Below are 15,514 nucleotides of genomic sequence, written 5' to 3' on the forward strand. Positions count from 1 at the left end.
CTGTAGGCATTGGCCATACTAATACACTGAAATGTATTTCAGGGGAGGATGGGGCTGAGGCAGGGGCTAGCACTGAGTAGCTAGAAATATAAGTTGACTAGACCAGAAGAGGACCAAAACACAACTTTTACAGTATGTCTACACACTGATTGAAATTAGTCACAACTCAAACAATAGCTTTTCATTTGAGTTTCCTGTTCTATTTATAAAACAAGGTTAGAGTTACTTAAAGATGTTCATTACAGAAGTAGTCGACCTCCATCCACCTGCAATGAAATCGAGCATGGATTGCTGCTTGTCTGAAGCTAAGTGTCTAAAACTTAGTGTCAAGAATTAATTTACTAGTAAATAGCTATTATTAGTTAATAGCTAATTAATTACTAACTAAACTAGTTTGTACATCTACTTTTTTGTGGATTCCTCCACACCAGCCTCTCTCATTTGCCTTAGGTTGACCCTGTAAATGCAGGCTAGAAAAATGATGGCAACCTGACTGTGTTTCAAGTCTCTTACAGTTTCCAGTATGAGTTTTTCTAACTCATACCATCTAGCTCATCTGCACACTCAGACTGCTGCAAACACTTGTCGAAATGCCCATTGCAAGGCCAGGGGCCTCTGCAGCAACAGGGCTGAGCACAGGCCTGGTGGTGCCCCTGGCTCTGCCGCCTCAGGTGTTTTCAATCACATGGGCAGTTCTGAGAGCCTTAGAAATCCCAGGATTCAGCTCAGCCTCCTTGTGTGGAAGGCAGTTGTGCTGCCCTGCCTTTGTTCTGCATTTTGAACTTTGTGTTGGTGAAGATTTCCTGAGAGCTGCTCAATTTGCTGGTGCAGCCTGCCTGGAGTCCCTGCACAGCTGAGAGGTCTGTGGCCTAACGGAGCCTTCCTAAGGTATGAGACAATCCTCAGAAAGACTCTAGCATATTGTGCAGAAATCTTAAAAATAAATACCCAAGTGTTCAAAAGGGAGTGGGACAGAGGAGGGTGAAGGATGGTTGTAGAAAGGAAAATAGTAAAAGAGATGGTAACTGCATTTGGTGGGGGAAGCACTGGGGAGAAAAGAAGTGTTTGCACCGGTGGGAGGTGTAGTAGAAAAGCAAATGGATGTCAGCTGTGGATACTGCTATGCTAAGAATTGTAAGGAGGTTTCTGCGTGGATGCTGAACAGTCCCTAGTGCTGGTAGAGATGAAGCCTGCGGCTACACTGGGCCTAGCGCAGCCAGCTCACTCTCTTTTGGAAGTTTGGAATGGAAATAGCCCTACTCAGCATGTGTGGTAGTTGCTACCTATGTGTTTTTATATCCATGGACCCTTGTCCCAAGCTTTTATTCATTGGGATTGGTAATTGCTGGACCGTTATCTAACAAACAGGCCTGAACTTAAACTCTGGCTAACGTATCTTCTCGGTTGTCTTACTGTGTGTTGTTGAAATGTAAACTTTCACCCCAAGTGACTATATTAGATGCTGTTGTACTCTCCCTTGCTTGATTTTTCTGATAGCATGGCCTAAGATTCTTTTTTTTTGGGTGCTATGCGTGAAATGTTGTAACAGGAAGGGTTGTGGGAAACCAGAGCCCCCTCTTTCCCACTGCTTCCATTTAGATGAGAAGAGAAACTAGAAACGTTCAGCTGCAGCCAACACTGCTCCTGGACAGCATTTTTCCTAATTCTTTGTCAGCTTCATTTACCACGTCCTGGGCTGTGCCAGGTGGAGGTCCCCAACAATAACTTAAAGCAGATCAGTCTGCCTGGCATAAAAAAAGATTTCTGTAATATAGGGATGTTGTATACATTCCCATCTCTAAAGACCAAGTGGAACAGAGAGATTGTGTAGGAGGATGAAATCAATCACTATTTTGATGTCATGAGCAGGAGCAATAAGGATTTTGATGGTCTGATCGGTTGTAGCGACCCTGAACTACCAGAACTCCCTTTTTCATGCCGTACTAGTGTGTCTTTTACTGAAATGGGTGCAGTCTAATAGAGCATTGCTAGCAGGGATTTGATTCCGGCAGAAGCCAAGGAGCTGTGGGAGAAATAAAATCTGAAGCAGGGGAAGAAGCCAAACAAGAGGAATAGGTGGTGTCATTGCACAGAAGGGTGGTTTCATTCTGACTGTTTGGGAAAGCAGGAACCACATGTGCAGGCAGCCTCTGCGCCCTAGTTGTTAGCTGTGGATCAGATGTAAAGCGCTGCAGTACATTTGCAGCAAGCTGCTGATTCTTGAATTTCATGAACATTTTAAAAACAATGATGCATATTGTAAAAATCCATCCTTTGCACCTGGGCAAAAGGTTCATTCACTTGCACTCAGCCTCAAAAGCTGAGAGGAATGAATAGTGCCTCACAGATATGCTGGTGGACAATAACCATAGATCTAGATCTGTAGTTACTGCCCTACCAGTTACTGCCCTGCCCAACAAGGACCATTTCATTGTTTTCTGTACCGATGATCCGTCCATTGAGCTTCCTTTTTTTTTTTTTTTTTTTTGTGCTGTCTCAAATCCTTGTCTTTCCTCATCCAAAAAGAAACCAAAATCCTGAATGTAACTCATGGTAATACTATCTTTCCCACGCCCTGTGTTCATCTTGGTGTGTTCCCCGCTGCCTGTTGCCTTTCTGCACAGCTGAAATTCTGAAGCGTCACTTCAAGTCAGAGACCATGCTTGCGCAGTAGGGAAGTCAGCTCTTCTTGCTATGTGAGTGAGGGTCTGGAGGGCAAGGAGATGGACTGACGTTGAATGGGCAGGAAGGAGGCCAGAGAGCACAGACTGCTCCTAGCCCAGTCCATGCCTTTGTGGTGAAGCCTTTCTAGCTCCTGAAGCTTCTGAGATTCAGCCAGGAGACTGACAAAAAATAGGGAAACATCTGGGAAACATTTCCAAAGGTGTGGTTACCTCCCAGTGTGATGCGCTATGTAGTCTGGGATATATTACGTGTTCGTGAATGCACTCTTGGACTGAAGAGCAAGACCACTTAGAAAAAATGACGAGATCCAAATGTTTTCTCTCATACTGAGAGAGAGCAGGATTATTAGCAGCAAAATAAAAATCTGCACTGTCCTTTGCATAGTGAAAGGAGCTCTGAGCACTCAAATAGGAGCTGAAGAGAAACAAAAAGCAAAGGCAGGCTGCTCCTTCAAGATAACTCACCTTGCTTCTCAGCCTCCAAAGCCTTGGTTAGCTTAGCTACATAGCTCAACTTGCGATGCTTCAAACATCCCTCTTGTCATCCGCACTACATCCCTTGCGGGAAGGATTTTGAGGGTCAGTCATGATAATTTTTCCCCAACTTTTCTTTTTACTTGCTGGAAAGGGAGGTAAATGGCAGAGTGATAAGCAGAAAGTCTGGCTGGATATAAGCATACAAAAGAGAAGGCTTTGAGACCAGTTTATCTCATCTCTTTACACTCCCACAGTGCCTAACAAACTGCAGAAATCAAAGCAGAACCAAAATAGTTTTTCTTCTGTCTAACACTTTCAGGTTTTAAAAGTACACTTTAAAAAGTGAGGTTAACTCTCGCGATTTAAGATATCTGCAGTAAACCCCCAGATGCCTGCAAAATGGCTCATCTTTTCATTGGGGTAGGTAGCTATTACCTTTAAGTGTAATTATTCGGTTTACTCGAATAAAATAATGGCATCTGGAGTTCTGTGACTAAGCAAAATGCCCTAGTTCTCATTTTTTGCCCCTTGTTCATGCAAGAAGCACAGCGAAAACATGACTAAAGTGAGTTCATGATGCTGAAGATGACACTAAATGGTGCTGGACTGTATTTTGGAAACTGAAAATTTCAAAATAACTTTAGAATCATGCCAAATTTATTCAATGTTTTGGTTAAGCTAATATTTTGCTCATCTTTTAAATAATCTTTTAATAGCATCTTTAGGCTGCTGATATAGAAAGCTGTCAGTTTTGAAATAATTTTGTTGCTCTCCTACCTGGATTATAATATTACAGTGGGGTATTTGCCATATTGCAGGAACGGATTTTAGCAAACAAGGTATTTCATGATGTAACTTAAGAGCATGATGCTAGGAGTTCAAGATAGTAATTTTGCAGAGGACGTCACTGAGAGAATTACTGCTGCTTTTTAACAGTCTACTTTGGTGCTAGGTTATTGCCAGTTTGCTACTGGCAGGTATCGGTGATGAGGGGCTACCAAAGGAAGGGAAGGACTGAAGCAGGTGCTAATTAGCTTATTTTAAGTACATGTGCAGGTATTGATAACTATTACATTAAATGTCTCAGGCCTATAATAAGGCATATGTTAGAGAACATCTTTTAGAGAATCTTCTCCTCTGCTTGCTGTGCCTTTCCCAGTGAGCAGGAAACCTTAAAGGTTCAATCTTAAAGGTAAGAAATGGCAAATAGTCTAGGCTTTTCTGCAACACAGGAGCCCAAGGGGCTACCTTCACAACCAACTGCTTCATATCTTTGTCTTTCAGGCTGGTTGTGCCTGTTAGACAAAAAGTGCAGGGCACAGTGAGCAAAATACTGCTGGTCTGGCAGCCAGCAGAATCACATTAGGGCTGCAAGCTCCCTGTGCGCTCCGGTGCGCGCGTCTCTTCTGTGTTACTTCTGCCCTCTGCTATTTGTATGTTATAGTGAAAGGGATACATTTTTAAACATCGTGGCATTATTATTTAAAGTTTTTCTCTTTGTGTGCGTGTGAAGGGTTGCTTGTGCTTTCAGGACTTCTGGAAAAATCTAGTTAAATGTCTTGATGGGTAAATCACAAGGGTGGAAGTATTTTCTAGCACTTCCTAGGCATGCTTGTGGAGCATTTAAGCTTACCAGGGCTGGAACAACTCTGTAATAGCACCCTATGTGAGATGCTTCTGGATCAGTTAGCAAGACAGGGATCAGACATCAAAGCTAAGAGGCCAGCCCATGGTTTTGCACAGGAAGATGAAACAACAACTGTGATTTGCACCATCCACTGTCACCTAGACTAATTTGTTTAAAGCTAGGACTTGTCCTGAAGGAAGGGCTTGGCTACAGAGATCCTTGGAAAAGGATCATTTTGCTCATGGGAAAATCATCTTTTCACTTACGGATTTTGACAATGGATGTAACTTTGTACCATGGCACAATCCTGCAACTGAGCATAAGCAGTTAGAAATGCTGAAGGAAGGATTTCTGAGAGAATTTGACTGAGGACAGGAAGCAGTTGCCCAAATCTGAGTGATGCTGAACTAGAAGCTGGTAAATTGGCTGAAGCTGGTAAATATCTCCATATTTCATAACGAGCTCGTGGTCATGGCTGGTGCATGAAAGCAGAGCTCCTTCTCCATTGCTCTGAGCAGCAGGAAGGCTGCGACACCTTCTTCCCATCCTGTCTCCAATCCTTGTATTTCAGCCTGACTCCCCATTGCCTCCGACCATTCTGCTCCGTCTGTCCAGGTTGCTCCATTCCCAGCTCGCTTTAGCATCCACACAAGTTTTTGTTGCTCCCACTAGAGGGTTAACTTGCCTGTTTTGTGGAGAATTGTGGAAATGCTGATCAGGTTTGTCAGAAAAAGCAGCTTGGAGGAGTGGAGGATAACAACCCTGTTGATCTTGCCAGATCAAAGCCTGTTTGAAAGCGGCATTGACTTACCTGCATAGTCTACTGCTGATAACAGAAAGTTGCCCATTACCTGTTAGGAATATATAATATATTCACTTTAAGGCTGCGTGGGGACTTGAGGTTGGCTGGTCCTATTAATAATGTAGGGGATGGCTGGGTTTAAGAAATAATTATGCAGAGTATGGTGCAGTGACATATTGGTGCTGAAAACTGTTCCTTCAGTAGGCTTGTTCCTTTTGGCTAGATCCCTTAGATAGTTAGTTTGTTTGCTTGACAGGTTTATTCTTTTTTTTTCTCTCTCTCTCTTTTTTTTTTTTTTTTTTTTTTTTTTTTTTTTTTTTTTTTTTTTTTCCTTTCCCCTCCTCAATTTTCCATTAAAGCCCAAACACTTTTGCTTGGCTCTTGCATCGACTGTCGTCAGGCCTTCCAGGGGAGCGGGGGGTCCAAGCTGATGCTGATGGGACCCCTGTGGCCTCCCTGCACACTCTGGGAAGCCAGGAAGGGCAGAGGGAAGTGCCGGAGCGCATCCGGCTGCTGCATCCGCAGTGCCCAGTCTGTGCTGCACATCTAGCAGCTCCTGCTTGCAAGCAAGTGGCAAGGAGCAGGAAACTGAATCCCGTGAAAATAATATGTGTTTTAATTGACTCAGGTAGAAGAGGGAAGAGAAATGAAGTGCAAATTGAGGACCTAAGAAATGGCAGAGTCCTGATTCTTTGTATTCCAGGTTCCCAGGGCGGATACAGGAATATTCCAGTCTTCAGCAGGGTGGTTTCTTTATGTGCATGTTTCATGAGTGCTTTGCAGCTTTATTTATTCATAAACTGCTGCCCTCACAAGACAGCGTATCTCAAAGTGTATTGTCACCGAGCACAGCCCGCTCCCTTGCACACCGCCACTTCCCCTGGGTTAGCCAAGCTGAAACAGTGCAGAAAAGGGGATCTTGTAGAGACTGAGCATTAAAGAAAATTATATTTGCTGGTCTCACCCTTGTGGGATTACAGCTTGGTCAGGAATTCTGGAAAACTTTTGCTTGCCCAGAATCATTCCGTTTTTGTTTTCTCTTGCACAATATGCCATATGTTCAGGGTATAACTTTCTCTTCACTAAGTGTAATAAAAGATCAAGCAGCAGCACCTGACAGAGCTGCTGATATGACACAAACTCTCCACGTACACCAACCTTTGATTCTTTCTCCTTTGTGTTACCTTCATTGTCAGCCAGGCAGTTTCTTCTGGAGAAGAGGGTCTAGGAATCCCATAACCAGTTTGTGGCAATCTGGCCATCTTCAGTTAATTAACTTGCCACTACCTCTTAGCAGCTTGCCTTTTTTTCTTTCTTTTTTTTCTTTTCTCCAGACATTTTCATGCTAGATCCAGGTTCTCCCCCCTCACACACACACACACACACACACACACACACACACACACACACACACCCCGAAGCCCCACAGTGTGTTTAATTGAAGATATGGTAATTGCAAGTTACTTTGCTGCAGCTGTTTAAAAAGGGAAAAAATCCATTAAGACTATCGGAATTATATCACAGGAGAAAGTCTGCTTTTTATTATATATGCTACCCTTAGGCTGAGCTAAATTACTACTTTCATAGCTCAGCTGAGGGTGGTTACTTGAGCATTTTGTACTCCACTGAGTTTGCATTGAATGCTTCAGAGATAATGTTAATGTCGTTTCCCAAGTCAAACAAATGAAGAGAACATGGTTGCATAGACAAAGACAAGAAAGAGTCCATCTGCTTTTTTTTTTTAAAGCTTATATTGGTCATTTCTTGAGTATTTTAACTTAAATACCAAGACTCTGTGAAACGGTTGAGTTGGAAAGTGGAAATAGTGCCCTGGGTCAACCTGGTTGTTGCCCTGGGGAGTTGAGCTGTCTTCTGCCCTTGGTGAGCAAGGAGGGCAGGTGCTGGGCTCTTTCCCTGCATCACTGCCTGTTCTGTTGGTCAATCCCTTGCTAATAAATCTTCTGAAGGAAGGAATGGGCATATTTATCTGTAAAAGGGATCTTTCAGCTGGATCCCGCTTTAGGAACTCGCATGAAGTTGCATTGGATGACGGCCAAGGCAGGACTCCTGGGGAAACTCAATGTCCTCAGCTTCATTGCAGTCAGCAAGCTTAAGACCCCACATCCCACCAGGAGGCTCAGCCTAAATATAGGCTCTCTGGGAGGGGTCCTGCAGAGAAAGACTATGAGTTTTGGTAATAGAGGTTTGTTGCAAACTGCTAATTCTATGTAGGAACAGCAGGATAGGCCCTAAAGCTCTGTTATTTCTCATTAATAAGGGCAAGCGTACTCCAGCCTCAGGGTGCAACACCAGATTGTGGTAAAGCAGTGTATATGTGTGTGTATTACCCTTTCACTGTGCAATTTGTTTTAATAGTAGAGAGAGCTGATAATGAACAAGAATTTTAAGGTTCCGCTGCCTTTAGTTAGAAGAAATGAACTCCTTCCTTCATTATAAAACTAATTTTCACTGAAAGCCACGCCAATGTACAGGTACCAGGTACAGAGACAAAATTTTTAAAGTTCTGAACCACGTGTGATATGGGAACCACATATGATATGGGATGTGGTGAGAGATTTGCTTCCAAAAAACAACACTGCTCTGAAATACAACACTAATACAGATGCACCAATATAGTCCTGAAATGCTTCTGGTAGCCCCAAAATGAGAGGGCATTGACTATGCAGGACCAGCTCCTACCTTTTACCTGAAACACTAGGTCTATTACAACTGCTCTACACACTTGCACCTTGCTTGTGCTTCCCAAGGACACACTACCCTTCTCTTCAACTCAGTGCCCAGGATGGCTTGGGACCTCAGAGGGATTGGCAGTAAAGCAGCTTGCTCTATCGTGACCACAAGCAGACGTATTTTGTCCAGAACAATCTCCATTAGAAGGAGGTGTTTGCAGGAAATGTCCAGGACCTTCTTCACAGTGATAATGAAGTGCAGTGAAGGAGAGTGTTAAAGTGTAAAATATCTTGTGTGAATCACACTCATTTTCCTCCCCCCGTTGTAAGGATGAGACATAGGCTCTCCTCTCATCCATTATCAGTTTCCCAAAATGACAGCAGTTCCTAGGGGATTAAAGGCAAAATCAAAGATGCCTTAAGATTTTTGTTACAGCCTCTAAGGAATAGCTGTTATGAACGGAGCTTCCTTTTGTAAGGAAGCTCTAGGAATGTGCCACAACTCAGCCTTGAGGGTTGTTTGCAAAGGCGTAACATTGACATCTTTCTGTCTGCTTGCATTTGAGTTTAGTACTTGTGAAATAAAATTCCCTTCCCTTCCCTCAAATGTATTTTTAAAAATTAAAATGCAACAGATCTGGGCTGGAAAAGCTGCCATTGCACAAAAACTTGTTTTTCAGTGCTTTTTTATAACAGAAATGATCAAAATTGTCAGCATCCTGCCTTAGTGGTGTGTCATGTGGCGTGTCATGTGGCTTCCAATAATATATAAAGACTAGTCCTGAGCAAGGTTTATATCTGGTGTCTGCCAGGGCATCATTGCTGAGGCGTTGTCCTTCAAGAGCAGGCTGCCTACGGTTATCTAGGGCAGCTCTTAAGTAAGAGACTGTCCTCTCACTGGGCTCCATTTTCTCCAGTGCTAAAATGCAAGTCTCTCAACCTAATGTGGGGAGGGGAGAGCATTTTCAAGATGGAATGGAAATGTTTGCAAAGCATGCTGAGATTCCCCAAGAGATGCTACAATAGAGTGCTAATAGCAGGCAAAAAAAAATCCCTAAGCCCATGATTTGTAACACCTTGTCCTCTTTTCTAGTCACTTAGTAAAGGCTCATTCGATAGTTTTCAGCATCAAGAATTAGCTAGGCCATGATTTGCAGAGAAAATTCATGACTTGTATCCTGCAAAGCACTGCTTTTCCAGCAATAACTGGAAGCTGGGTGCTGACAAAGTTCATCCTTCCTCCAGTGCGTGCACTTATTTTGAGGCATCATTTAGGAGGTTTTGTGCTGTACTGTGATCAGTGGCATAGCCTAAAATGTGGGAAAAAAATTAGGCTCAAAGCCCAAGGAATGGAAATAGAGCACAAGTCGCAAGCAACTTTTTCATTAGGACACTGTGACATTGGTTTTTAAAGCAACTTTCCAAAGGAAAATTGTGCCCTGCATGATTTGAACCACCTTCTTGACTCCATCCTGGCATAGTCAAAAGTCAAAGAATGCTCTGATGTTGGCAGCCTAACAAAAGTTTTTATATATATGTGTGTGTGTGTGTGTATAAATATATATAATATAAAGGATGATCTGTTCTTGAGTTATTTCTTTAATAGTCAAAAATAACCTCTCAGTGATAGCGTGTGGACATCTTTTGGTATTGTCATCTTCTCAGAGCAAAGTATTGGAAGAATAGTGTCTGGTGGGATTTATATCATGTTTCTTTACTATCCCTCTGATTCCCAATGAAGGGATACAGCTTTGTGTTTTGGTAGAAAAGACCTTATCAAAAGCAAAGGTGTCCTGGGGTGGGGTTGGCTCTCTGACCATGCCCATCCAAGCAGCAGGAGGTGCTGGGCAGCATAGCCACGTTCTTGGCCTGGCACCAGTGCCCCCCATTCAGCCCAGAACTAACCCCCTTGCTGCACTGGTGCTTCAGAGCAGTGTCTCACCACAAACCTGACCCAGGCTCATCCAAATCCTGCTCCTTTTCCTGGAGAATCTGTAACTTTTGAAGCCACCTGAGACCCTACGTGCTTGTGGAACCTTCTTCTCTTTATTAGCCTGGCAGCTGGTGTTACCTCAGCTGAGCTCTTTGGCAAATTAATCTCTCTGTAATCCCCGAGGGCTGAACACGGCTTTCCAGCAGTTTCCTCTCTCTTTCTTCATTGATCCAGCAGGTATTTTGCTAAAACTCCCCTTTATAAATGGAGATGTTTCGGGGGGAAAAAACTTAAAAACTGTGGCATGTGTAATCTAAAATCCAGAATTCTCCAGTGGAAAAAAAAATGCCCTATAAAGGATAAAAAATTGATCCCAATTTATCCACTTTGAACAGTGACTCTTATGTGTTCTCAGCGCAGTCATTCCGGTTGTTAACTCGCCCTGTTTTCTGACGGAACAGATTAAGACGACGTCTCGGCTTATTCCGCGGACGGAGCGCTCGGCTGCAACCTGCTCGTGCCACTGAGTGCTGAGGGCTCCGCAGCGCTGTCGGGGCCACTCTGTGCCGCACACTTGAACGAGCTGCAGCCACAGAATCCTGTCCCAGTGGGTTTGAAGTCCTGTGGCCCCCACACAGGTGTAGGCCAGACCCGCTGGTGAGGAGCCAGCATCCTGCTCTCCTCAATGAGCTTGAGCACTCTGTCGATGTGAGCATAGGACATCTATTTCTCTCTGTAATATGATTCTTCTTTGCTTTTTTATTTCATTTTGAAGACCCCTCAATAGTTATTTACTGCAAAAAGTCATTGGTGAGTGTGTGTCTCCGAGTTTGAGCAACAGAAAGGAAAACAACAGGTTCCTATGTTTGGACTCCAGAGTAGCAGTCACAGATCAGGACATTTCTCAACAAGCAGGGCCAGCTCAGGATGACTCGGATCTTCCATTTGCTTTCTGCAACACAAACCACCCTTGCCAAGCACAGCCTTGGGAGCTGGGTTGTCACACCTTTGCCACAGACCAAGATGTCCCTGCAGACTATCGAAGGTCCTGCATATGAAGATGATATTTTTATAGCTACATCTCAGTTCTGACATCCCAGCCATCTGCCCTAGTATCTCTGTGGTGGAATCTTGCCTGGTTGTGGGTGGACCTTTGGAAGAGCTTCTTGTAGGCAAAGGCATATTCCAACCAAAAAAAGCCTTTCTTAAAAATATATTAACTAATGTAAAGCATTACTTATTCTCATAAAAGTGCAGAAAATCCTTGTAAAAATAGATACAAATGCTCTCAAAATTAGTGGTCTGTAGACCAGGGCAGCCTTCAGTGGATGTACTTGAACAGGACTTTATGTATTTATTTGTTTTTTCTCTGTTACTTCTTGCTGTTTGGATTTGCCCTTGAACATAGAGGGAGATTTTAAGATATTTTCATGCTTTCCAGCTTTTTTTAAGACCAACTTGGATCATTGGACCAATAGATTTTATGCAGAATGGAGATTTTGGTCAGTCACAGGAATCTATGTGAGGAATCTATGTTTGGGCAGTGCATCTAGAGCTCTCGGGTCCTTTTATTTTCACCAAAGAAAGTTATCTTTTCTTTAAGTCTTTGCTGGAAAACAAACTTAATGTACACTGTTTAAAAGGCCTGCAAAAAGTCCCTGAAAAAATTTGGCTATGTCCAGACTTGAATGAAATATTTGTATTTTTTCACTCAAACGTTTTTAATAAATACATCAAGGTTTTGGGCTGTATTTTATGCTAATTTCATCAAATTTGCAGGTTTAAAGTCCTCTAAATTTGCAGAGGAAATACAGCCCAGTTGTGGAAACAAAATCTTCTGAACTGCTCACATTTTAAGAGTCATTTTTGTTTTTTATTTTCAATTTGTCTGGAAATAATATTTTAAAGAAAAAGGAAATTCTGAGAAGAAATCATTTCTCTTCAAATAGAAACATCTACATAAGCAGTATGGGAGGGAGATATGGTCTGAGTGGAGCAGTTTTGATTCATTGTAGAGTAAAAGTGATATACTTCCTAAATTATTCTTTAGTATGTGTGAATAAACTTATTGCTTAGGTTTTAACACAGCTTTTAGCCTTGGAATTGAAGAAATCTTGCCTATAGCCCCCAAAGAAAAAAAGAAGGCTAAAGCTGAGAGCAAAAACACTGTGAATCTGCAGATGTTCCTGTTGCCGAAGCGTCTGTGAGATCCTTCTGCAACTACAACCCCTATGAGAAGGAAGTATCAGGGAGCTGAAGTGCAGAGAGGTGAAACAAGTGTCTGAGTAATCAGGGAAAAGCCTGTGTAGATGAGGGTAAAAATTTAGGTATAAACTTTTCCCAAGCCCAATTCCAATATCTCATTTGCCTGACGGGATCTGCAATTAATGCAATTTTTTTTTAAATATGTTTTCCAGATTTAAATCACAGGAGAATGATGCAATTGGTGATTGTGGAGAGAAACAGCCCCCTTCTTAGAAATGTGTTGGGAAATCCTCTTGCTGAGTCATGCCCTGTGCAGACGAGATCTGCTGTGTAAGCACCAGCGAGGAGACAGAGCCAAGACTCCCCTCTCCTCTAACGGCTCCATAAATTGGAAAGCCTCATTCCGTTGATTAGGTTGATGTCAGGGAAGCTTCAGCTTCCTTCTGAACCAGCCTCATCCTCATCCCTGTGCCTCTGACCTCTCTTTTATCTGTCTGCTTTCCTCTAGATGGCATTGCAGGAGAAAGGTAATTCAGGCAGAAAAGCAGATTTTACAGCTGGCGAAGGAAAAGTTGAAGGAGCTGTTTTGCATTTTGATGGCGCTCGATTATTTTACCCACTCAACAGGCACATACAATATTAATACCTCCCTTGTCTATCTCAAACAAGATGCAGATAAGTATTTCTTCTCAGTAGACTTATTGATTGGTCTCACATTTAAACTGTTTTTGCAGCTTTCTTTTGTTTGGCTCATTTGCCTGCGTTTTCCCAGAATATTAGTATTTGTGCAGAAAAAAAATAAAAATCATATAAGTACTTCTTTTGAGATAAAAGGACAGTGGAAACCTTTAAAAAAATCTCTCATTTTATCTTCTCTGTTTTTTTTTTTCCCCAAGTCACTTTGAGATTGGAGAAACAATTTATTCTGCTCTATTTTCTCCAGTTTGTTTTCCCTCCTGCATTTGACAGTACTATCTGCATAATCAATTTTGCTCTTTCACCGTAGTAATTCCTCTTTTTATGGGACTTTCAGGCAAGCTGCAAGAAGGGAGAGATTTAGAAGAACAAGGAATACGACTGCTAAAGCTGCCCGTATTGGCTGCAGGATTGCGATGCAGTTACTGAATTCTCCAGATAACAATCTTGTGGTCCTTGTAAAAAGTTCAGTACATTCTCCAAATATTTTCTTTTTAAGAAGTTTTAGGGGCTGATGCCTCAGGTTTCCCCCATCAAAGCAGGCAAACGATTCAAGTCTGTTTATCAAGTGACCAAATTACAGCATGGAGCAGGTTGAATATTTTCTCCATTCCCGGTTGTCCTATTAGATGACTAATCCAGAGACCATTCCTTGGAGAGCTGAAACCTGCCTTCCAACTTCCAAACTCAACTTATTCGCTGTCTGTTTTATACCCATTTGACCTTATGCACTGTCTCTTTGCTTAGATAGGTCTTCTCTTTTCTTACTATTTAATCCAGAAGCAAAGGGAATGCATCCTCCCCTCAGCATTCATTTTAACACACTGAATCAACACAGCTGATTAGTGGCTCATAAGAAAAGAACAGTCCTTCCATTACTCACACCATCCTAAGGGTCCTCGTCTATCCCTGCTATGGGATGAGTTCCTCTCTTCTAAGCTGTATTTGAACAGCACACAATGTCTTCTCAGTAAGTATCTCCCGGTGCGTTGTGTGTGATGATGAGAGCTGCCGTCCTCCTGGGGCAGCATCTCCCCTGACTCACTCTGGGACCACAGTGACCTTCTCATTCTTCTCCCTTAGACGATGTTTTCTCTGTTACCACTGCACTAACCTCGCTGCATTAGGAAGTGAGGAATGTGAGTGTCACCTAAGGCCTTGCCAAAGGCTCGGGTGCTGGTTTTGCCTTTGCCTCCATGTCAGTAAAGGACATTGGGCCAGCCAAATTCAGATTAATGCTTGCTGTTTTTCAGTCTGTTGTCCATTTACTTTATTTTGCTTAAAAAAATCTGAAATCTTAAAGGCTATTGAGTCAGGCTGATGCATCTCTTACCAGGTGTAAGACTTACTGGGCTAAACAAGCTGCATGTACTTTTTTTGTTGAATTTTTTTGTTGTTGATTGGCCCCTTTGTTTCCTATGCTGTGGAAGGGAAGCAGTGCAATCGGGATTGTATGGAACTATGAAGAGTCTCTATGGAAACAAAAGATATTAAATCTGAGGCAAGTTCAACTTCTGTATCTTGTACTGGGAGTGTTCACTAGAGATATCAAAGCAATTCAAGTTTTTCCTATTTAATTGCTCACAATTCACATCAGATAACTTGACAAATTCAGCCATATATAATCTTTGTCTCGGCTTTGCATGGTACATTGTATCTTGATTGAATTTAGCATTGAAAACGAGGACACTGTCTTCCTGCAGTCCTGTCAAGGCTGCTGAGATGTTCTTGTTGGTGCTGACACCTCACATCTTTCATGGAGATTGATACTTGCAATTGGGACTATTCTTTTTGCTGTGGCTTGTTACTCCTCTCCATCAAGGACGTTTGAGTCTCGTCAGGGATCTCGTGCATGAGTGGATAGGAAGAACTGAGAAGCAGAATTGGTGCAAAAGCTGCTAGTGATGCCCTATCCTTTACACTAAGGAAATGATGGACCATGTGTGGGACATCACAAACGTGGGTCCAGCACTTAGCTCTCAGCCTTCCTCCCCACCAAAGTTTGCTCTGCGAAAGCAAAACGTGCTGAGCCTCCCTGTGAGGTGTTGAGTGGAGCTGGTAACACAGCGTTTTTGCTCGTCTTCCCCGCTCTCTTGAAGTGGGGTTGTGGATTAGACGGGTTATAAATGGTAGGGTTTTGTTTTCAAACTCTAGAGATGGATTTGAGCCTTGATCCACCTCCAAATCCTCTTTAGAGTTAGCCCAAATCCTCATAGTGAAGGGGCTGATTCCTAAATCAAAAGAAAAATGTCTCTTTTGACCTTGTGCTCGGCTTGCTGAGTGAAAAGGAGGCGTAGAGTAAACTCGCCAGGAAGCTTCCCCCAAAACTGCTTGTTCTATTTTATTCTGTGCCGGGAAGCACTCGCTTGTCCCAAGGGAAGAAACAGTGTCGGTCACACA

General features: G+C 42.7%; 1 long non-coding RNA gene across 1 annotated transcript; it reads left to right on the forward strand.

The window, feature by feature from the left end:
- Positions 1–770: 770 nt before the first annotated feature.
- On the forward strand, positions 771–11,636 carry LOC112952528. The gene is made up of 2 exons (XR_003250415.1): positions 771–888; positions 10,675–11,636. It is a non-coding gene; the product is annotated as an uncharacterized LOC112952528 (long non-coding RNA).
- The last annotated feature ends 3,878 nt before the right edge of the window (positions 11,637–15,514 follow it).

The sequence above is a fragment of the Nothoprocta perdicaria genome, unplaced genomic scaffold (assembly GCF_003342845.1).
Source record: "Nothoprocta perdicaria isolate Ctin4 unplaced genomic scaffold, notPer1 scaffold_4, whole genome shotgun sequence".
Lineage (NCBI taxonomy): Eukaryota > Metazoa > Chordata > Aves > Tinamiformes > Tinamidae > Nothoprocta > Nothoprocta perdicaria.